The sequence below is a fragment of the Aquarana catesbeiana genome, linkage group LG07 (genome assembly GCF_042186555.1).
Source record: "Aquarana catesbeiana isolate 2022-GZ linkage group LG07, ASM4218655v1, whole genome shotgun sequence".
Taxonomy (NCBI): Eukaryota; Metazoa; Chordata; class Amphibia; order Anura; family Ranidae; genus Aquarana; species Aquarana catesbeiana.
The window spans coordinates 259,969,471-259,992,871 of record NC_133330.1 but is presented as its reverse complement, the minus strand read 5'-3'; positions in this window follow the sequence as shown (position 1 = coordinate 259,992,871).

Here is a 23,401-nt window from a genome sequence, read left to right as displayed (position 1 = left end):
AGTATCTGGGCACTTTCAGATGTAAAGCGTTCTGGATCACGATCACCTAAAAAGAGATAAAGAACAAAAAACAGGTCTCAAAAATCTGCCACCATCCATTTCTTTTACCTGAGTCTGTGGTCACAGACACTCACCTGTTGTGGTGCCAATCTCCACCACGTCTTCTTCTTCCTCCTGCTCTTCTTCTTGGGTTGGTATTTCCCCTTCTTCCAGAAGGGGGGAGTCTCTGATCTCCTGGGATGAGGGGTGTTCGAGTCTTTTCTCCCCTATGTAAAACAAAAATGGTATAATTAGCACACAGATATTTGATGGCAGAACTATAAATAGGAAACATTGCTTGGAAGTGGGGTACAATTGTCTATTTTAGCTGAGTTCCAAGATGTATATTTTTTATTGCCCTTTGTCAAGCTGCAATACTTTACCTGTTTGGTACAAGCTTCACAGATGTAGCCCCCCCTATAGTATACACTGGAGCATCAGTGTGCCCCCCTAATAAAAATGGTGTTCTTGTGTCCCACACTAGTGCTCCAGTGTCCAGATGTGAAAACAGCTGCTCAGTGTCTTCTCCTTACACACAATCTAGTTTGTATTTCATTCTAGTAACAAACCCATCTACACAAACAAATATTTGGCATCCAAGTAGGCCCCCAAAAATGTGTGAAAATGCATATGGCCTAAACAATGGTGTTCTAGAGGCCGAAAGAAAAATGTTTGATACGAACGAATAATGGGCCCATGAACATTAAAGTTGACCTTTTTAAACATTACAATTAATAAAAGCATATGGAGCAGAACGAACGTAATAAAGACAGAAAGAATAGGAACACAGCACAACTACTTACTTTTTTGCAGCACTCTCCGGATCTTTCGGTACTGCTCTGGCTCTCTCAACTTCAGGTCCGACCACCGCTTCCTGAGCTGATCTTTAGACCTTCGTACCCCGAAATTCCGCTCAAGACTCCTGACCACTTTCGCCATGATTTTGGCCTTTCGGATGTTGGGGATGGGGTAAGGCCCATATTTTCCGTCATAGTCGGACTTCTTCATGATGTCGACCATCTCCAACATCTCCCCAAACGACATATTTGTGGCCTTAAAACGTCTCCTTCTGGATCGGGATGTGCCTGGATCCGGGCTTTCCTCCTCCTCCTCCTCGTTGCTAGAATTAGCACGCACCTGTTGTAACTCCGCCATCATGCTCTTCCCCCACTGCGCCAAATGAAAAGGGGCGGGGAATACACTAGAAAGAACGTCAGGGGCGGGCGGAGTTACACGCATGCACAGTGTGTATAAAGCGTAACACGCGTGCGTATTACGTACGATCTGTGAGCGGAGGAAGGAGCATTGGACGCGCCGATCGTAATAACGAAGGTAAGAGACAAACTTGTGCCTAGACAAACTTGTGCCTATACTGCCTATACTGCCTATACTGCTTCTAGATTGAGTAAATTGTAATCACACGCCCCTGTTAAACAGGGGCTGAAAAATTGTGCCTTAGGCATTGGTGGTGGCGCCCAGAACCAAAAATGTTCTTTCAAGCTATCAGCGTGATGATTGAGGAGGAAGAGGATAATTACTCAGGGATAGTCACTCAGCATCAGCATAGGCAGTCTTTGAAGGGATCTGAGATTTCAAAAAAAATTATTCGGTTACATCAGCATCAGGTGCTTGGTAGCTGGTGGTGATCCAAGACTCATTCATTTTTATGAAGGTCAGTCGATCGACCGAGTCGGTGGACAGACGCACCCTGTGATCGGTTACAAAGCCTCCAGCAGCACTGAATGTGCGTTCCGAAAGAATGCTGGATGCAGGACTGGCCAGTAGCTCAATTGCATACTGTGCAAGCTCTGGCCAGTGATCCATCCTCAAGACCCAGTAACCCAGAGGATTTTCGGTGGGAAAGGTGTCCAAGTCTGATCTTGCCCCTAGGTATTCCTGTACCATGTAAAACAGACGCTGGCGATGGTTGCTGGAACCGATCATACCTTGGGGCTGCGGACCAAAAAATTGTCTGAACGCATCGGTCAGACGGCCACCTTCTCCACCGCTCCTTCTTTGACTGACCGAAGCCTCAGCAACACGTTGTCCAGAAACAGGAGTTTGTAACCTCCCAGTCTCTGGGAACGCGTTGCACAGACCTTTCTGCAAGGCCTCCCGAAGATGTTTCATCCTCTGCTCCCTCTGCGATGGCAAGATAAGGTCCACAACCTTACCCTTGTAACGTGGATCAAGGAGGGTTGCCAGCCAGTATTCGTCCTTCTCCTTGATACCACGAATACGAGGATCCTTACGCAGGCTTTTCAGGATCAGGGAGGCCATGCAGCGTAGGTTTGCTGAGGCATTCGGTCCGGAGTCCTCTGGGTCACTAAGGACGACATGGTCCGCAGCCACCTCCTCCCAGCCACGTACAAGTCCATGTGTTTCTTGGGACTGATCCCTTAAAGACTGCTGCTGATGCTGAGTGCCAGGCTCCACCTCCATACTGACACAATCTTCCTCCTCCTCCTCCTCCTCCTCCTCCTCCTCCTCGTCCTCTTCCTGTGTGATCGGCGGGCATGCAGGAACACTGTCTGGATAAAGGGGGCCTTGAGAGCTAAGGAAGTCCTCCGCTTCCTGCCTCTGTTCTGCCTCAAGTGCCCTGTCCATTATTCCACGCAGCGTGTGCTCCAACAGGTGGACAAGGGGGACAGTGTCACTGATGCATGCACTGTCACTGCTCACCATCCTCGTGGCCTCCTCAAATGGTGACAGGACAGTGCATGCATCCCTGATCACGGCCCACTGGTGTGGGGAAAAAAAACAAGCTCCCCTGACCCTGTCCTGGTGCCATAGTCGCACAGGTACTCATTGATGGCCCTCTGCTGCGTGTGCAGCCGCTGCAGCATGGCCAACGTTGAGTTCCACCTGGTGGGCATGTCACAGATTAGGCGGTTCTTGGGCAGGTTAAACTCCTTTTGGAGGTCCGTCAGCCGAGCACTGGCATTATATGACCGGCGGAAATGCACACAGACTTTCCTGGCCTGCCTCAGGACATCCTGTAAGCCAGGGTACCTGCCCAAGAACCGCTGCACCACCAAGTTAAGGACGTGAGCCAAACAGGGCACATGGGTCATTTGTCCCTGTCGGAGGGCAGAGAGGAGGTTGGTGCCATTGTCGCAAACCACCATTCCTGCCTTAAGTTGGCGTGGCGTCAACCACCTCTGAACCTGCCCCTGCAGAGCTGACAGAACCTCTGCCCCAGTGTGGCTCCTGTCCCCCAAGCACACCAGCTCAAGCACCGCATGGCATCTTTTGGCCTGCGTACTTGCGTAGCCCCTTGAATGGCTACGGAGCACCGCTGGTTCCAAGGACAAAGCACAGGAAGAGGCCATGGAGGAAGAAGAAGAGGGGGGGTGGAGGAGAGAGGTGTGTCACAATCATTAGCATTTTGGAGGCGTGGTGGCGGAACAACCTCCAACACTACTGCACCTTGTCCTGCATCCTTCCCAGCTGCCAGCAGAGTCACCCAATGCGCCGTGAAACTTAAGTAACGTCCCTGTCCATGCCTGCTGGACCATGAGTCAGCGGTAATATGCACCTTACCGCTGACCACCCTGTCCAGCGAGGCATGGACATTGCCTTCCACATGCCGGTAGAGAGCCGGAATCGCCTTCCGTGAGAAAAAGTGGCGTTTAGGTACCCGCCACTGAGGCACCGCACATTCCACAAACTCACGGAAGGGGGCAGAGTCTACCAACTGAAAAGGCAGCAGTTGAAGTGCTAGCAATTTTGCCAAGCTAGCATTCAACCGCTGGGCATGTGGATGGCTGGGAGCAAACTTCTTTCAGCGGTGCAGGAGCTGGGGCAGGGAAATTTGCCTGGTACAATCTGACGTCGGTGTACCAAAAGCAGATTGCCCACAAGTACTTGGCTGTAACACACCTAATTCTACACCTTCATTCCTCTCAGTGCAGGTCTCAGAGAGGACTGAAGGTATAGTGGGGTTGGAGATCTCAGCTGATGAGGCGCAAGGAGAGGTCCTCTTTGTTCTTTGGTGTGGGTCTTTTAGATACGCTTGCCAACGAACTGCATGGCAGGTCAACATATATCTGGTCAAGCATGTAGTACCCAAGCGGGAGATGTTTTGGCCACGCGAGATACGCTTGAGACATATGTTGCAAATGGCAGCGGTGCAATCTGATGCACTCGTCTCAAAAAAGGCCCACACCAAAGAACTTTTTGAATAACGCGCAGATACTGCAGCGCCCTGCACATGTGGAGCTTTGGGGTGTGATGCAGTCAATGTGCTGCCCTTAGGCTGGCCCCTGGAGGGCATCCTGCCTCGTTGGTGATGTGCCGCCTCCTCCTCCTCTCTCCTATCAGGCACCCACGTTGAGTCAGTGACCTTATCATCCCCTCCCTCCTCATCACTGGAGCAAACCTGGCAGTATGCTGCAGCAGGGGGAGCATGACTGCCGATTGCTGTCCTTCTTGGGCACCCCCTCTGTCCGTGCTCATGTTACTGCCTTTATCGAGCTCAGTATCATCATCAGAGCCTTCCAAACGCATGTACCCAACACTGTGGTCAAACAGTTCGAGGGACTCCTCAGGGAAGGAGTCACTGATGACATTGAGCCGAGGGAAGAGGCCGCTGCTTTGCCAGACAAAGTACCCTGGGCATGGGTGAGAGAGGATGAGGAGGATGAGGACGGCTTGGTCATCCACTCGACCAAGTCTTCCGCATGTTGCGGCTCAACACGGCCAGCTGCCGAAAAAAAGCCCAAGCGTGTCCCACGGCCACGTGCTGATAAGGATGCACCGTCTCCACGACCAGCACTAGACACAGAGCCTGCTTGCCCTCTCTTATTGGCTTGTGACTGTCTGCCTCTCCTTCTTGGCCTTCCAGACGTACTAATGGCCTGTAGCTGCACTAAGCTGGGATATGTATATATATATATATATATATATATATATGTACTGATACTGCAGCTAGCAAAATCAACTGCCTGCCTGTAGTATGAGAACACCACCAACCTTCTACAGGTAGCTTTAGCTGAACACTGTGAGGTGGACGCACCCCACTAACTTGTAGGTTTAGCTGAACACTGTGAGCAGGATGCACCCCATTAACTTGTAGGTTTAGCTGAACACTGTGAGGTGGACGCACCACACTAACTTGTAGGTTTAGCTGAACACTGTGAGCAGGACGCACCCCACTAACTTGTAGGTTTAGCTGAACACTGTGAGCAGGACGCACCCCACTAACTTGTAGGTTTAGCTGAACACTGTGAGCAGGACGCACTGCACTAACTGTAAATAGTCTAGCTGCCTGACTGTGGTACTAATAGAATCAAAAGAACACCAGCAATTTTCTTCAGGTAGCTGTATATACTGTAACAAGACAAGCCTGCCTGTCAGTAAGAAGATAACAGGAACGGATCTAGCTGAACACTGTGAGCAGGACGCACTGCACTAACTTGTAGGTTTAGCTGAACACTGTGAGGTGGACGCACCACACTAACTTGTAGGTTTAGCTGAACACTGTGAGCAGGACGCACCCCACTAACTTGTAGGTTTAGCTGAACACTGTGAGCAGGACGCACTGCACTAACTGTAAATAGTCTAGCTGCCTGACTGTGGTACTAATAGGATCAAAAGAACACCAGTAATTTTCTTCAGGTAGCTGTATATACTGTAACAAGACAAGCCTGCCTGTCAGTAAGAAGATAACAGGAACAGATCTAGCTGAACACTGTGAGCAGGACGCACTGCATTAACTTGTAGGTTTAGCTGAACACTGTGAGGTGGACGCACCACACTAACTTGTAGGTTTAGCTGAACACTGTGAGCAGGACGCACCCCACTAACTTGTAGGTTTAGCTGAACACTGTGAGCAGGACGCACCCCACTAACTTGTAGGTTTAGCTGAACACTGTGAGCAGGACGCACCACACTAACTTGTAGGTTTAGCTGAACACTGTGAGCAGGATGCACCCCACTAACTTGTAGGTTTAGCTGAACACTGTGAGCAGGACGCACTGCACTAACTGTAAATAGTCTAGCTGCCTGACTGTGGTACTAATAGGATCAAAAGAACACCAGTAATTTTCTTCAGGTAGCTGTATATACTGTAACAAGACAAGCCTGCCTGTCAGTAAGAAGATAACAGGAACGGATCTAGCTGAACACTGTGAGCAGGATGCACTGCACTAACTGTAAATAGTCTAGCTGCCTGACTGTGGTACTAATAGAATCAAAGGAACACCAGTAATTTTCTTCAGGTAGCTGTAAATACTGTAACAAGACAAGCCTGCCTGTCAGTAGGAAGATAACAAGAACGGATCTAGCTAAACTGAATACAGTATATATATATATATACACAACACCTGGGATGCATATATATACACAATACACTGTAAGTGCAGCTAACTGACTGACTGTTCTGCCTAATCTATCTAACTCAAATCAAATGTCTCTGTCTGTCTGTCTCTCTCTCTCTCTCTCAATGAACGCCGGAGCACACACTACACAGGGCCGCCGTGCAGGCGGCCTTATATAGTGTGGGGCGTGTACTAAATCCCCTGAGCCATAATTGGCCAAAGCCTCCTTGGCTGTGGCCAATTACGGCTCTCTCTACTGACGGCGCTGTGATTGGCCAAGCATGCGGGTCATAGTGCATGCTTGGCCAATCATCAGCCAGCAATGCACTGCGATGCCGCAGTGAATTATGGGCCGTGACGCGCCACACAAATCTGGCGCGAACGGCCCATAACATTCGCAATTCGACGAACGATCGAACAGCCGATGTTCGAGTCGAACATGGGTTCGACTCGAACACGAAGCTCATCCCTAGTAACCATGTTTAGTAAGATTGTTTCAAACGATCTAAACCCGTACGTTAAAGAAAAGCACATGGAGCAGTATACGAGGTAATAAACATAATACACGACAAGTACTTACTTTTTTTAAGCACTTTACGTCTGTACTGATCTGGCTCCCGAAGTTTGAGGTCGGACCATCTTTTCCGAATCTGATCTTTCGAGCGCCATACCCCAAAAGTAAGATGCAATGTCTTCACCACCTTCTCCATATTTTTGGCTTTTCTGAAATTAGGCCGGGCGTACGGTCCATACTTCTCATCATAGTCATTTTTTATCAAAATTGCCACCATCTCCACCATCTCTTTAAAGGACATATTGGAGGCCTTAAATCTCTGCTTCCCAGATCGGGACGTTCCGGGCTCCAGGCTTTCGTCGCTACCTGAGGTAGTACACACCTGCTGTGTCTCTGCCATTGTTCCTCCCACTACGCACCGTAGAACGAAGGGGCGGAGAATATTCGGTAAAAAAGAACGTCAGGGGCGGGCGACGCAGGCGGAGTTTCACACATGCGCAGTGTCTAAAAATAGTTAGTACGCATGTGTCGTACATACGTTCTGTGCGTAGAGACAAGGGGGCAGAAAATATGCGTAAAAAAAAGAACGTCAGGGGCGGGCGAAGCAGGCGGAGTTTCACACATGCGCAGTGTATAAAACGTTATTACGTATTGTGTCGTACGTACGTTCTGTGCGTAGATGATAGAGGACCGGAACGCCATAAACTAAGGTAATTTGAATTTTTTATTTTTTGTTAAACTTTGTAGCAAGCAGCCTATATGGTTTACAGATTAATGAGGCCTATGTTGGGATAAGATGATGAGGGTTTAGCTGAAACATAAGTGTTTTTGTCTTGTGTCTTTATCTTTTACAGAAAACACGAATGCAAATTTAACGAGCCAGAATTTCTGTCGGCATTTATTGATAAGTACAGGGAAATGAGGAATCTGTGGGAGGTCAAACACCCTCAATATTACCTAATACACGTAAGGAAGTCAACGCTGGAGAGATTTCTGACATTTGTGCAGACGTTCATCCCAGAAGCAACCATGGAGATTTTGTTACAGAAAATTGGGATCTTGAGAAATATGTATAAGAGGGAGCATAACAAGATCCAGAATTCCCTGAGATCAGGAGCATCAGCAGATGATGTATATGTACCCAGGCTGTGGTACTACAATAAACTACGTTTTCTTGATGACCAGACTGAAGCCAGGGCATCACTTTCAACCCTTCCCTCCACCCTTCTATGCACCCTTCTATGCACCCTTCCCTCCACCCCAGCAGAGGCTGATGAGGACCAAGCTGGGTCTTCCATCCTGGAAGAACCGAATGTGACCATCTGGAGTCAGGTAAATTAATTTAAAAAATATTTAGTGTCCTAATATTAATGATGTTAACTAGATGTTATAATTGATTAATAAGAATTTTATCCTAAAAATGATGTATACATATCAATTGACAGTAGTGGCCAAAAATGTTTGTCACCTGCTTTAAAAAATGATGGTGTCAGATTTCTATACTCTTATTAATATATGTATTAACATTGAATTTGCAAGTCATAAGAAGAAAATTGTGTGACGTTGATGAACGAAAAACAAACAACTAAAACTATGTCCTTTTTTATACACAGTATGAGGTCAGCCAGGAGGAAAGTGGGGAAAGTGGCAGCCAGGAGGAGGCCCGGCCCAGGGACAGCCAGGAGGAGGCCAGACCCTGTGTCATCCATGAGGAGGCCGGACCCTGTGTCATCCAGGAGGAGGCCGGACCCTGTGTCATCCAGGAGGAGGCCAGACCCTGTGTCAGGCAGGAGGTGGCCGGACCCAGTGTCAGGCAGGAGGTGGCCAGGCCCAGTAGGAGCCTGACCCAATCACAAGTGGCTCCCCTCCGCCTTTCTACAAAAAGGGCCAGGAAGGGGACGGTGACACAGGAGGCATCACTGCGCCTCATGAGAGAGGCAACAAATTTTCTTAAGAGCCCCCTGAAGCTGAAGAGGCCTATGGCTGTTATTAAGCCAGCAGGCTGCTTCAAATGAAGTGGGGCCAACACCTCATTTGTGAAAAACTTTTTGCTAATACTATACACAAGGACAAAAGGGGCTGAAGGGAGAGCTAACTGCCAACACCCAAATAAATGAGGTAGCCCCTCCACCTCCTCATCCTCCTCCTCCTTCTCCTCCTGCCACAACTCAACCACCAGAGCCACAGCCTACAAGGAAGGCTGCAGGGAAGGGTGCAGGGCAGCGTGGAGGGAAGGCTGCAGGGAAGAGAAGAAAGTGATGACCTGGGTTCAGTCTGGTCTGACAGAAGACGCGGGTTGTTGTAGTACCACAGTCTGGGGACATCTATGTCATCTGCTGCTGCTCTTGATCTCTGGGATTCCTGGACCAGATTGTGCTCCCTCTTATATGGATACTCCTCAAGATCCCAATTTTCTTTTCCACAGACTTTTGCCAGCGTTGACTTCCTCTGTATTTTCTTTACCATAAATAAATGGATATTTTAGTTTATGAAAAGACTTTATGTGTTTTAATTAACATCATTTATTTAGAGACAATGTCAAATTAACAAGGGACAAGAACCTCCTTGAGGTTGCAAAAACACAAAAAAAAATGTTCTTGTGGTAACTTTACCAAAATAAAAAAAAAAATAGATAACCAAAAAAGGTTCTTTGTGTGAACTTTATATACAAACAAAAATTAAAAATATATAAAAAAGTAATGGTTCTTTGTGGTAACTTTACAAAAAAAACACAAAAATAAAAAATATTTATTTGTGTTAAATTTAAGAACTAGAAAAAAAAAATACAAAATGGTTCTTTGTGGTAACTTTACAAACCAAAAAACAAATATATGGAGATAAAGATAAAATCATTTTGACAATAATCATAAAAAAAATCTTGATGAAATCAAAAATAAATGATGACTCCAAAAAAACATTACATTAGTATGGAGATATGGCTTTCCTTTTAAAAGAAATACAATGTCATTCATGCAATCAGGAGAAATAATCTAGAAATCAGTTTGGGAGAACTCTGTGTGAATAGGAACAGCAAAACATCTTCGTTCTTATAGCATTATTAAAGAAGACAATTAATGCGCTGCATTCAGCAATCACAGAATTTGCAGCGTGAGGAATGTGCTATCTACAATACGAACACTAGTTTTACTAGACCCAGTGCTTCCGTTTAGTATTTGCTTCTGTTCATGCGTCGTTTTTTTGTCCGCCAAACTAGCATACAGACAAGCGGATTTCTGGGTCCGGCGGAGTTACGACGTAAAGATTTGAGGCAAGTTCCAAATCTAAAGTCCGTCAGATTTGCGACTAGAAAAGTCTGCTGAAAGTCCGGTGAAGCCCACACACGATCGGATTGTCCGCCAGATTTGGTCCATCGGCGTCTGTCGGACAAGTCCGGTCGAAAAGTCCGACCGTTTGTACGCAGCATAAGTGTCACTGTGTCCCAGCAAAGGACTTTTTGAGCCTTGGTATTTCCCTCTCTTTTAAGCAATCTCCTCTCTTCTGTCTCCTGTCAGCACTCTCTCTCCCTTTTACCTCAGTACTTCCCTCTCTTCTGTCCCCTCAGCACTTCCTGAAACTCCCCTTTTTCTCTCCCTCTCTCTGTTTTCTGCAAGGATCAGCATGTCTCTGTCTCCATCTTGTGGCCAAAAGGAGAAGTTGCATTACAACATGCCTGCTACATATATATATATATATATATATATATATATATATATATATATATATATATATATATATATATATATAATGAAGAAACTCCTGCGCTGTCAGAAATACCTATGCTAAGGGGCACTGCTGCAACACCTAAATGGCTGATCCAAACAGACAAAAGTGGTATGAATAAAGGGAGTGGTGATTGCGCTGTGATAAAAAGGGGGAAGGGGGGAAGAGGAAGGGGAAGGGGCTAGCTCAAATGTATAGAGAGGTGAGTGAAAAAATAAAAAAATTAATTTAAAAAAGTATAATAAACATGAGGGCTAGTATCATACTAGCACATGAAAAATATTGTAAATACTGAAACAAAAGAAAAGAAAGTTCTCAGTGGAAAAGGGCTAGTATCATACTAGCACATATGTGGTAACTCAGCAAATACTTATTAGAAGAAAAATCTCAGTGCAAAAGGGCTAGTATCATACTAGTACATATGTGGTAACTCAGCAAATACTTACTGGTGACTCCAAGTAAATAGATAAATGGTGAACAATCCCACCACCTAGTAGTACAAAGTGCTCAAACAATGAGTCATCAGTTCCAAAAAGGCAAAATGAAAAAATTATACAAAATATAACAGTATAATGAAATGTAATAAAGTGCGGTCTCATGGGCACTAAATCCGAATAGACTGAAGAAACAAAATTGCCTAAAACGTATAAAAAGCTATAAAATGAGTGACAAATACAGTGTGGGTACAAAAAAAAAAAAAATATATATATATATTGAACCAAATAAAAATATATAAATCAAAAAAAGTCCATGTGCATGAGGGCTAGTATCATACTAGCACATAAAAAATATTGTAAATACTGAAACTAAAAAAAATCTCAGTGCAAAAGGGCTAGTATCATACTAGCACATATGTGGTAACTCAGCAAATTCTTATTAGTGACTCCAAGTAAATAAATAAATGGTGAACAGTCCCACCACCTTGTAGTACAAAGTGCTCAAACAATGAGTCATCAGTTGCAAAAAGGAAAGTCCACAAGCCACAGGAAAGGGAAAAAAGTCTTCAGTGGGGACACCTCTGTGCTCGCAAGCAGCTCACCTTACTGCTGCAAGACAACAGCTTGTAATCCAATAACAAATCACCAGCAGGCAAGGGTCCCATCCAGTAGTTCAGGCGATTCGGGTGGTGGGTGTGCAGGATGGTATATAAAAAACATAAGCAAACAGTATATAGTATAACTCCGTGGCGGCCAGAGTGGAAAAAGGGATAGGACACAGAAGGGAGATGCATTCACTTCTGAAAATTGAGTGTGGGCGTCAATCCAACGAACGCCGAGTTCGTATACCTCAAAAGGGTGTCTTCAAACCGTCCCCATTTCCTCAATGCTCATCACAATGGGATGAATATATGTGGAGTGTTGGAAGAGAGTGCACATGGCGTGATCCTGTATATAAATCAGTTTATTAGGTTAAAAACTACATGGTACACTTACATTTAGCAGAAGGCTAGAGTAAAAAACATCCACGAGCATCGAGCTCGTATCCTATCGTCAGTCTGTGACAGTTCCCTTGCTCCAATCCTGACGCGTATCCTCACGTCACGTGACTTCATCAGAGGATAACACGGGGTGAAAAATCTATGCTTTTATATGGTCTCTATGTAACGGGCGTCTGGCGGCCATTTTCCCAAAGCCCGCCACTGCACTGGGTGAACCCAGCACTGGACAAATCCGTCTGCCATTTTGTTGAGGTCTCATTCTTATATTAAAAGAGGCACTAGTAGTCATAATCATGCTTAATAAAAGGCAGCCAAGAGGCACAGCAAGCCGCACACATAGCAGCCATATAATATGTATATATGACAGTGATAACAATATAGCAAAACAAAAAGATAAAAAATATATAAGTTAAACTAATCAGGAGAGTATATAAGAAAATCAGTAAAGAATTAGAAAAGGAGAGGATATGGGACCCGGTGTACATAATCGCATGGGGTGCAGAAGATACAGGCATTCCAGCAATAATACTCCATATAACACCTGGAAACAACCACCCTACCCACAACGTACCCCACAGCAGTGGTGGAAAAATCCAACAATCTGAGAAATTATAACAGAAGACCCCATTGGACACGACCTAATAATGCATCAAGAAATGCAAGAGGCCCTCCTTATGAGCCATATAGGCAAGAGAGGCACCCAGCGTACCCCCAGACTAACCATGAGACGAGAGACTACCAACCTGGGCAATATGATTATTATAGATCACGTGATAGAAGCCCTGGCCCCTACTATCACAATGTACCCAGAGAAGGAAGAGGTCCACCTAATGTACCATACAGACCTAGAGAACGTAGTCCCATCTATACGCAAAACTATTATGCCCCCTTGAGGGATCTCCGGGACACAGATAGGGACGTGAGACATCAATATGATTACCACCACGAACAGGGTCACAATAGATCTTTTTTAGAGAGAGGAACGGAATACCATCCACTGAGGAGAACGGAGGAAACAAGGAGAAAAAACCCTATAAGAAAAGAGGGAGACATAGGAGACAGAATTTTTAATCTTACAGATGTACCACTCACTCGGGAAGAACTAGTAGTGCTAGACAAAGGGTTAAAGTATGCACCAGTGAAAAATCTTGACAAATTTGAGACGTATATCAGTATACAAAAGTATATAAGAAAATTAAACATCAAGAAATATTTGATCGAAAAACCCATTAATGCCAGCACCACACAAAGCAATTCAGTGGTACATAGTAATTTGAGGAACAGATCAACGTATAACCCTAAACCTAAGGACAACACCCATATAGAAGTTTTTAAGAACCTAGTGACGGAAGAAATTAAGCATTTAACCGTAAAGAAAAGAGAAGAACCAAGGATTATTAAGACCGGCATCCAGAAACTTATTAAAAGAAAGGACCTCGTGATAAGGCCTTCAGATAAAGGAGGTGGTATTGTGATTCAAACCACCGAACAATACCACAAAGGCATGATGAAGTTATTAGAAGATCACAACACATACTGCTTATTATCCAAGAACCCTATTTTTAAATGAAAAAAGAGCTTGAACAAGTAGTACTACTGGGCCTCAATAAAGGTATGCTTAACAAAAAAGAAGCAAAATATCTGGTTCCAGAAGCCTGCAGAACCCCAATTATCTACGCATTACCGAAAATCCATAAGGATAAAACCGATCCCCCTTTAAGACCGATTGTTAACGGTATAGAATCAATCACAGCAAGATTGGGCGAATACATCGACAAATATCTTCAACCAGGTGTACAACGCACTAAGGCCTATCTGCGTGACACGAAACAGTAGATACTGGTATCATGTGGATGGCAACAGCAGACGTGTCATCACTTTATACGATCATACCCCACTTTGCAGCATGTGAGGCGATGAAATGGGGCCTCAGAAAATACACCAAACTCCCTTGCTTTCAGAGTAAATTCCTCGTTAAATGTCTCGACTTTTGCCTGAAACACAGCCATTTCTGGTACTGCAGACAATTTTACCAACAGAAGACAGGAGTAGCTATAGGGGCTAAATTTGCCCCCAGCGTCGCAGGACTCTTTATGTCCCAATGGGAAGAGGAAGTTGTTTTTACGGACCCACCCAAAGAACTATGCCTATTCAAAAGGTATATCGACAATATTTTTATTATTTGGGATGGTGAAGGTGACCTCTTAATCTCATTTTTTTCCAAATTAAACAATAATACCAAAAATATTGTATTACCTGGCAAATGGAGGAACACTCTATTCCGTTTCTCGATCTTGAAATTTCACGTATCAACAATCAATTCATTACTAAGACCTTCTTTAAAAACGTCGACCGTAATAGTTATTTACCTCTGCGAAGTTGCCATCACAGAAACTGGCTATTTAACATCCCTAAAGGCCAGATCATGCGACTAAGACGTAATTGCACTCTTGAAAAAGACTTCTATATGCAGGCCAGTCTGATTGGAGAGAGATTCATAAATAAAGGCTACAGTCAAGAATTTATAAGAGAAAAAATCGAAGAAGTAGGACAAATGCACAGACCAGTATTGCTCGAAGACAAAAGACCAACATGTCAACAGGATCAGGTGCCCCTAGTCCTTGAGTACACCTCGCAATATATGAAGATCAAAAGCATCGTATCACGACACTGGCATATTTTGAAATTTGATAGAGGGCTCAGGGAGGTGCTACCAGATAAACCTAAATGTATCTACAAAAGGGCACCTGCACTAAGAGATCGGTTAGTTAAAAGCGTGATTGATCCTCCAAAGAAACAATTTTCTTTTTTCACAGGCAAGGGATTTTACCCTTGTAAACGATGTTATGCCTGTACCCGTACTAAACGTCCGAACCAAAAAGTGTTTTCTTTCCAATCAAACAGCAATGGCACAAAATATGAGATCAATGAGTTTATTGGGTGCAATTCTGAGGGAGCGGTCTATGTATTGGAGTGCAGCTGTGGCCTCCAATACATTGGCCGTACCAAAAGGCTATTGAGAATTCGTATCAAGGAACATGTTCAAAACATTCAAAAGGGGTATGACAAACACAATGTCTCTAGGCATTTTGATAAATGTCACAATAGAGACCCTAGCCATCTGAGATTTTGGGGTTGTGCCCTATACCAAACCATGGCGTGGGGGACACAAAGTGAGGATTTTAAGTCAACTCGAGTCCCAATGGATCTTTTCTATGAACACTCTTGTACCCAAAGGGCTTAACATCGAGTTTGACCTGAATTGCTTTCTTAGCGACTATTAATCTTCTGCGCCCCATGCGATTATGTACACCGGGTCCCATATCCTCTCCTTTTCTAATTCTTTACTGATTTTCTTATATACTCTCCTGATTAGTTTTACTTATATATTTTTTATCTTTTTGTTTTGCTATATTGTTATCACTGTCATATATACATTATAATTTTAGTGTATTTACCTTATGCATTCCCTTTCAGTGAGCCTGTGATATTCCCCGAGCTCCAGTATCTTTTTGATATCTCTGCTTATTCCATATATTTTTAAATAATTTTTTATATTATCCATTACCTTTCACATTTATTGGATGTCCCCTCTCCCGCTAGACTAACCACTAGTGTATTTATTTTTTTTTTTTAATAATTTTGCTGTTTTTTGTATTCTCGTTTTTACTGTATACTTGCCCCTTTTTATACATTTTTTTTTAGTTTGTTATACGTTTCCCAGTTAATTTATTTTTTTCTCCCAGGATTACATATATTAGTTGGCTGCTATGTGTGCGGCTTGCTGCGCCTCTTGGCTGCCTTTTATTAAGCATGATTATGACTACTAGTGCCTCTTTTAATATAAGAATGAGACCTCAACAAAATGGCCGACGGATTTGTCCAGTGCTGGGTTCACCCAGTGCAGTGGCGGGAAAATGGCAGCCGGGCGTCCATTTTTGTAGTGGCGGGCTTCGAGAAAATAGCTGCCAGACGCCCATTACATAGAGACCATATAAAAGCATAGACATTTCACCCCGTGTTATCCTCTGATGAAGTCACGTGACGTGATGATACGCGTCAGGATTGGAGCACGGGAACTGTCACAGACTGACGATAGGATACAAGCTCGGTGCTCGTGGATGTTTTTTACTATAGCCTTCTGCTAAATGTAAGCGTACCATGTTGTTTTTAACCTAATAAACTGATTTATATACGGGATCACGCTATGTGCACTCTTCCAACACTCCACATATATTCATCTCATTGTGACGAGCAGGAACTGATGACTCATTGTTTGAGCACTTTATACTACAAGTTGGTGGGACTGTTCACCATTTATTTATTTACTTGGAGTCACTAATAAGAATTTGCTGAGTTACCCCATATGTGCTAGTATGATACTAGCCCTTTTGCACTGAGATTTTCTTTGTTTCAGTATTTACAATATTTTTTATGTGCTAGTATGATACTAGACCTCATGCACATGGACTTTTTTTGATTTATATATTCTTATTTGGTTCAATATATATATATATATATATATATATATATATATATATATATATATATATATATATATATTATTTTTTTTTTTTTTTTCTGTACCCACACTGTATTTGTCACTCATTTTATAGCTTTTTATATGTTTTAGGCAATTTGGTTTCCTCAGTCTATTTGGATTTAGTGCCCATGAGACCGCACTTTATTTCATTATACTGTTATATTTTGTATAATTTTTTTCATTTTGCCTTTTTGGAACTGATGACTCATTGTTTGAGCACTTTGTACTACTAGGTGGTGGGATTGTTCACCATTTATCTATTTACTTGGAGTCACCAATAAGTATTTGCTGAGTTACCACATATGTGCTAGTATGATACTAGCCCTTTTGCACTGAGATTTTTCTTCTAATAAGTACTTGCTGAGTTACCACATATGTGCTAGTATGATACTAGCCCTTTTGCACTGAGAACTTTCTTTTCTTTTGTTTCAGTATTTACAATATTTTTCATGTGCTAGTATGATACTAGCCCTCATGTTTATTATACTTTTTTAAATTAATTTTTTTATTTTTTCACTCACCTCTCTATACATTTGAGCTAGCCCCTTCCCCTTCCTCTCCCCCCCTTCCCCCTTTTTATCACAGAGCAATCACCACTCACTTTATTTATATATATATATATATATATATATATATATATATTTACACTAAATTACCAAAAGTATTGGGACGCCTGGCTTTACACACACATGAACTTGCATCCCAGTCTTAGTCCGTAGGGTTCAATATTGAGTTGGCCCACCCGTTGCAGCTATAACAGCTTCAACTCTTCTGGGAAGGCTGTCCACAAGGTTTAGATAATGTTTGACCATTCTTCCACAAGCACATTTGTGAGGTCAGACACTGATGTAGGCCAGTCAAGTTCCTCCACCCCAGACTCGCTCACCCATGTCTTTATGGACCTTGCTTTGTGCACTAGTCCAAATCATTTGGTGGAGGGGGGATTATGGTGTGGAGTTGTTGTTCAGGGGTTGGGCTTGGCCCCCTAGTTCCAGTAAAGGGAACACTTAAAGCGTCAGCATACCAAGACATTTTGGACAATTTCATGCTCCCATCTTTGTGGGAACAGTTTGGGGATGGTCCCTTCCTGTTCCAACATGACTGCGCACCAGTGCACAAAACAAGGTCCATAAAGACATGGACTTAGCAAAAGTGGTGGAAAATTAACTTCAAGTGCAAAAATTCACATTAAAATAATAACTAAAACATATAGAATTAAGTGTAACAATCTAAAAAATAAAAAAAATTCCAAAGTGCCATAATGGTGTGAACCTCCCAACTAAAACGTTGTTGCACTTGAAGTTAATTTGTATTGCAATTATCTGTAGAAGGGTTTCCATCATCCTTGCTAAGTTTTAAAAAAAGAATGTCTTATTCTCATTTTGATGTGTATTACATGTAAAATCCAATATCACTGGAATTATTGCACTTGAAGTTAATCTATATGGCAAATATCTATAGGAGGGGTTTCCACCATCCCCGCTACGTTTCATTTTTTATGTATTTTTCAATTTGATGTGTATTACATGTGAAGTTACATATCACAGAGACCGGTATTGTGGTAATATTGAAGTTTATTGAGATTTACATACATTATAGAATTCCACTATTATTGATCAGTAAGTTAGTGCTACACTTTTTTTCTTTCGTGGTGTGTGAACACATAACAGTGCTTAGCAGCAAGCCTTTTACTGACCCTTTTTTATTTTGCCTCCAGTAGTTTATTGCAAATAGTAGTGTGGTGATTACCTATTATACTAAAGATCGGCATGTGGCATTAATAAACATAGACGGATTTCAGATGTACCCCACCAGGCTGGCCCCCAATGGACAATGTGCCTGTCTGTTGAGTTCATCTCCCCATCCCTGCACTCAGTGCACTGATTGGCAACACTGATGGGAACTGATTGGCAGCACTGATAGACAGCACTCATGGGCACTGATAGGCACTGCTGGGTGGCACTAATTGATAGCACTGATTGGCACTGATAAGCAGCACTGATAGGCAGCACTGATGGGCCCTGATTGGCACCGATATGCGGCACTTATTGGTAACACTAATAGCACTGATAGGCAGCACTGGCACTAACTGGTAGCACTGATGAGCACTGATAGGTGGCACTTATGGGCACTGATTGGCAGCACAGAGGGGCACTGATAGGCTGCATCGATAGGCAGCACTGATGGACACTGATTGTCACTAATAGATGGCACTGATAGGCAACACTGATTGGCAGCACTGATGGGCACTGATTGGCACTGATAGGCAACACTGATGGGCACTGATAGGTGGCACTTATGGACACTGATTGGCAGCATAGAGGGGCACTGATAGGCTGCACCGATAGGCAGCACTGATGGGCACTGATTGTCACTGATAGATGTTACTGATAGGCAACACTGATTGGCAGCACTGATGGGCACTGATTGGCACTGATAGACATCAATGATTGGCAGCACTGATGGCACTGAGAGGTGGCACTGATTGTAAGCACTGATTGGCACTGATAGGTGGCACTGATTGGAAGCACTGATTGGCACTGATAGGCTGCACTGATTGGCACTGATAGGTGGCAATGGTTGGCACTGATTGGCAGCACAGATGGGCACTGATAGGAGGAACTGGTAGGCAGCAATGATGGGCACTGATTGGTGGCATTGGTTGGCACTGATAGGCACTATTAGGTGGCATTGGTTGGCACTGATAAGTGGCATTGGTTGGCACTGATTGGCACTGACAGGTGGCACTGATAGGCGGCTCCAATTGGCACTGATAGAGGAGAAGGGGAGTTTCACATTGAGCAGTCAGGGAGCCTTGTAAGAGCCGCTCAGTGCATGACACTGTCATGTAATGTAAGTGCATGCAGAGACTAGATGTCAAAATTTGGTGGTGATGTCGGGGGTGGGCAGGACAGAAAAGCTATTAAACACCAGCCAATGGGATAGGGGCTGGGTGGGCCGCTCTGTGAATCTGATCCCACCTCCTTTCTATCAGCTATCAAACACCAGGCTGCTTAAGAAAGGGGGCAGAGCCACAAACACGGAATGGCCCGCCCAAACCCTATCCCATTGGCTGGTGTTTAATAGCTGTTCTGCCCCCCCCCGATATCACTGCTAAATTTTGACAGCTGGTCTTTGCATGCAGTTACTTTACATGACAGTGTCACACACTGAGCGGCTCTTACAAGCCTCCCTGACTGCTCAATGTGAAACTGTCTCTTGCAGCATTTCACAGCAGATCTCGGGAGACAGCAGGAATGCAGCTACATTGTCATGCAGGGGGTGATTAGGGTGTGCCCAAAGCGGAATTATACCCTCCTATCCTTTACAACAAAGAAAGCTGATTCTGTTTGATCTACAACTGCCATGGTGCTGCACATGTGATTAGTTAGAAGCTAGGACACCAGCCATTTGATGGTTTGACAGTTTGGTTGATGACACAATGAAATTGGTAAATTGATGGGTTTAGTTCCGCTTTATGATTTACTGCTAGGGCTTTGGGCTTCAGCAACAATGGCAGCCTCCAGCAAGAAGAAACAGGAACACTGCTGGAGGCAATTTACAGCACACACTAATTTTGGTAGCATAATCATTAATGTGAAATGTACAGTGCCTTGAAAAATTATTCATACCCCTTGACATTTTCCACATTTTGTCATGTTACAACCACAAACGTAAGTGTATTTTCTTGGGATTTTATGTGATAGACCGACACAGTGGCACATAATTGTGAAGTTGAAGGAAAATGATAAATGGTTTTCAATTTTTTTTTACAAATAAATATCTGAAAAGTGTGGCGTGCATCTGTATTCAGCCCTCTGATACCCCACTAAAATCTAATGGAACCAATTGCCTTCAGAAGTCACCTACTTAGTAAATAGTGTCCACCTGTGCGTAATTTAACCGCTTCAGATCCGGGCCATTGCCAAATGGCAGCAACAGCGCGGATCTAAATTGCCGGGACGACGTCTGTTGACGTCGTCCCGTGCACGAGTGGCCTGCGCGCCCCCTGCAGGGCGCGCGCAGCGCGCTCGGTGATCAGCGAGTCTATGAGACTCGCCTGATCACAGATCAGAGTAAGGGGTTGGTCCCGACCCCTTACCACATGATCAGCTGTCAGCCAATGACAGCTGATCATGTGATGTAAACAGCCGGTAATCGGCTATTTTTCCTCCTCGCGCTGACAACGTGAGGAGGAAAAAAAAAACCCGATCACTGGAAGCCGTGATCGGGACATGAGTCCCGATCACGGCGCTCTTATAACACAAAGCAATAGGCAGCAGTGCTGCCTACAAGTGCCCACCAGAGTCACCCATCAGTGCCCACAGTGCCATCAATCAGCGCCACCCATCAGTGCCCACAGTGCCACCCATCAGTGCCCACAGTGCCACCCATCAGTGCACCAATCAGTGCCACCCATCAGCACCCACATCAGTGCCACCCATCAGCACCCACATCAGTGCAACCTATCAGTGCCCATCAGTGTCACCTACCAGTGCCCATAAGTGCCAATCAGTGCCGCCCATCACTGCCCATCAGTGCCGCCCATCAGTGCCCCCCATCAGTGGTACCTATCAGTGCCCATCCGTGCCACCCATCCGTGCCACCCATCCGTGCCACCCATCCGTGCCGCCCATCCATGCCACCCATCCGTGCCGCCTTATCTGTGCCCATCAGTACCGCCTTATCTGTCCCCATCAGTACCGCCTTATCTGTTCCCATCAGTACCGCCTTATCTGTCCCCATCAGTGCCGCCTTAACTGTGCCTATCAGTGCCGCCTTAACTGTGCCTATCAGTGCCGCCTTATCTGTGCCTATCCATGCCCATCAGTGCAGCCTATCAGTGCCCACCAGTGCTGCCTCATCAGCGCATATCAATGAAGGAGAAAAATTACCTGTTTGCAAAATTTTATAACAAACTATTAAACATGATTTTTTTTTTTTTTCAAAAATTTCCATCTTTTTTTGTTTGTTTAGCAAAAAATAAAAATCCCAGCTGTGATTAAATACCACCAAAAGAAATCTCTATTTGTGGGAAAAAAATGATAAAAATTTCATTTGGGTACAGTGTTGTATGACCGCGCAATTGTCATTCAAAGTGCGACAGCGCTGAAAGCTCAAAATTGGTCTGGGCAGGAGGGGGGTTTAAGTGCCCAGTAAGCAAGTGGTTAACCAGTTGCCGACCGCCTAACGCAGATATACTGCGGCAGAATGGCACGGGCAGGCAAAATCACGTACCTGGTACGTGATCTGCCTCCCGCGGGCTTGGGGCGCATCGCGCCCCCCGGTGCCCGAGGCGGTAAGCTTCGTTGGGGAAGCGATACAGGCTGAGGGGGAGGCTACTCATTCATGGCCACCCCCTCGCGATCGCTCCCCACGAATGAAAATCTTCCTCTGCTGCTGTAATGTAAACAGCGGCAGAAGAAGTGATGTCATCTCTCCTCGAGCTCTTTTCGTTCCGGTGCTGAGGAGAGAAGACATCAATGTGAGTTGCACCAACACTACACTTTCAGTAGAACACACTAGGCACACTTTTCACCCCCCATCACCCCCCCGATCACCCCCCTGTACCCCCTGTCACAGTGACACCAATAGCAGTTTTTTTTTGCATTGGTGTCAGTTTGTGACAGTTATAAGTGGTAGGGCAGTTAGGGTTAACCCCCTTTTAGGTCTAGGGTACCCCCCTTTAGGTCTAGGGTAGCTGGCGAGGCGGCAAGCACAAGTAGTGTCCTGCTGCCACCAAGTGTTACAGCACTGCAGTAACACTTGGTGACGTGGCGAGTCCCATAAGTGCAGTTCAAGCTGGCGAGGCGGCAAGCACAAGTAGTAGCCTGCAGAACCCCAATTATCTACGCATTACCGAAAATCCATAAGGATAAAACCGATCCCCCTTTAAGACTGATTGTTAACGGTATAGAATCAATCACAGCAAGATTGGGCGAATACATCGACAAATATCTTCAACCAGGTGTACAACGCACTAAGGCCTATCTGCGTGACACGAAACAGTAGATACTGGTATCATGTGGATGGCAACAGCAGACGTGTCATCACTTTATACGATCATACCCCACTTTGCAGCATGTGAGGCGATGAAATGGGGCCTCAGAAAATACACCAAACTCCCTTGCTTTCAGAGTAAATTCCTCGTTAAATGTCTCGACTTTTGCCTGAAACACAGCCATTTCTGGTACTGCAGACAATTTTACCAACAGAAGACAGGAGTAGCTATAGGGGCTAAATTTGCCTCCAGCGTCGCAGGACTCTTTATGTCCCAATGGGAAGAGGAAGTTGTTTTTACGGACCCACCCAAAGAACTATGCCTATTCAAAAGGTATATCGACAATATTTTTATTATTTGGGATGGTGAAGGTGACCTCTTAATCTCATTTTTTTCCAAATTAAACAATAATACCAAAAATATTGTATTACCTGGCAAATGGAGGAACACTCTATTCCGTTTCTCGATCTTGAAATTTCACGTATCAACAATCAATTCATTACTAAGACCTTCTTTAAAAACGTCGACCGTAATAGTTATTTACCTCTGCGAAGTTGCCATCACAGAAACTGGCTATTTAACATCCCTAAAGGCCAGATCATGCGACTAAGACGTAATTGCACTCTTGAAAAAGACTTCTATATGCAGGCCAGTCTGATTGGAGAGAGATTCATAAATAAAGGCTACAGTCAAGAATTTATAAGAGAAAAAATCGAAGAAGTAGGACAAATGCACAGACCAGTATTGCTCGAAGACAAAAGACCAACATGTCAACAGGATCAGGTGCCCCTAGTCCTTGAGTACACCTCGCAATATATGAAGATCA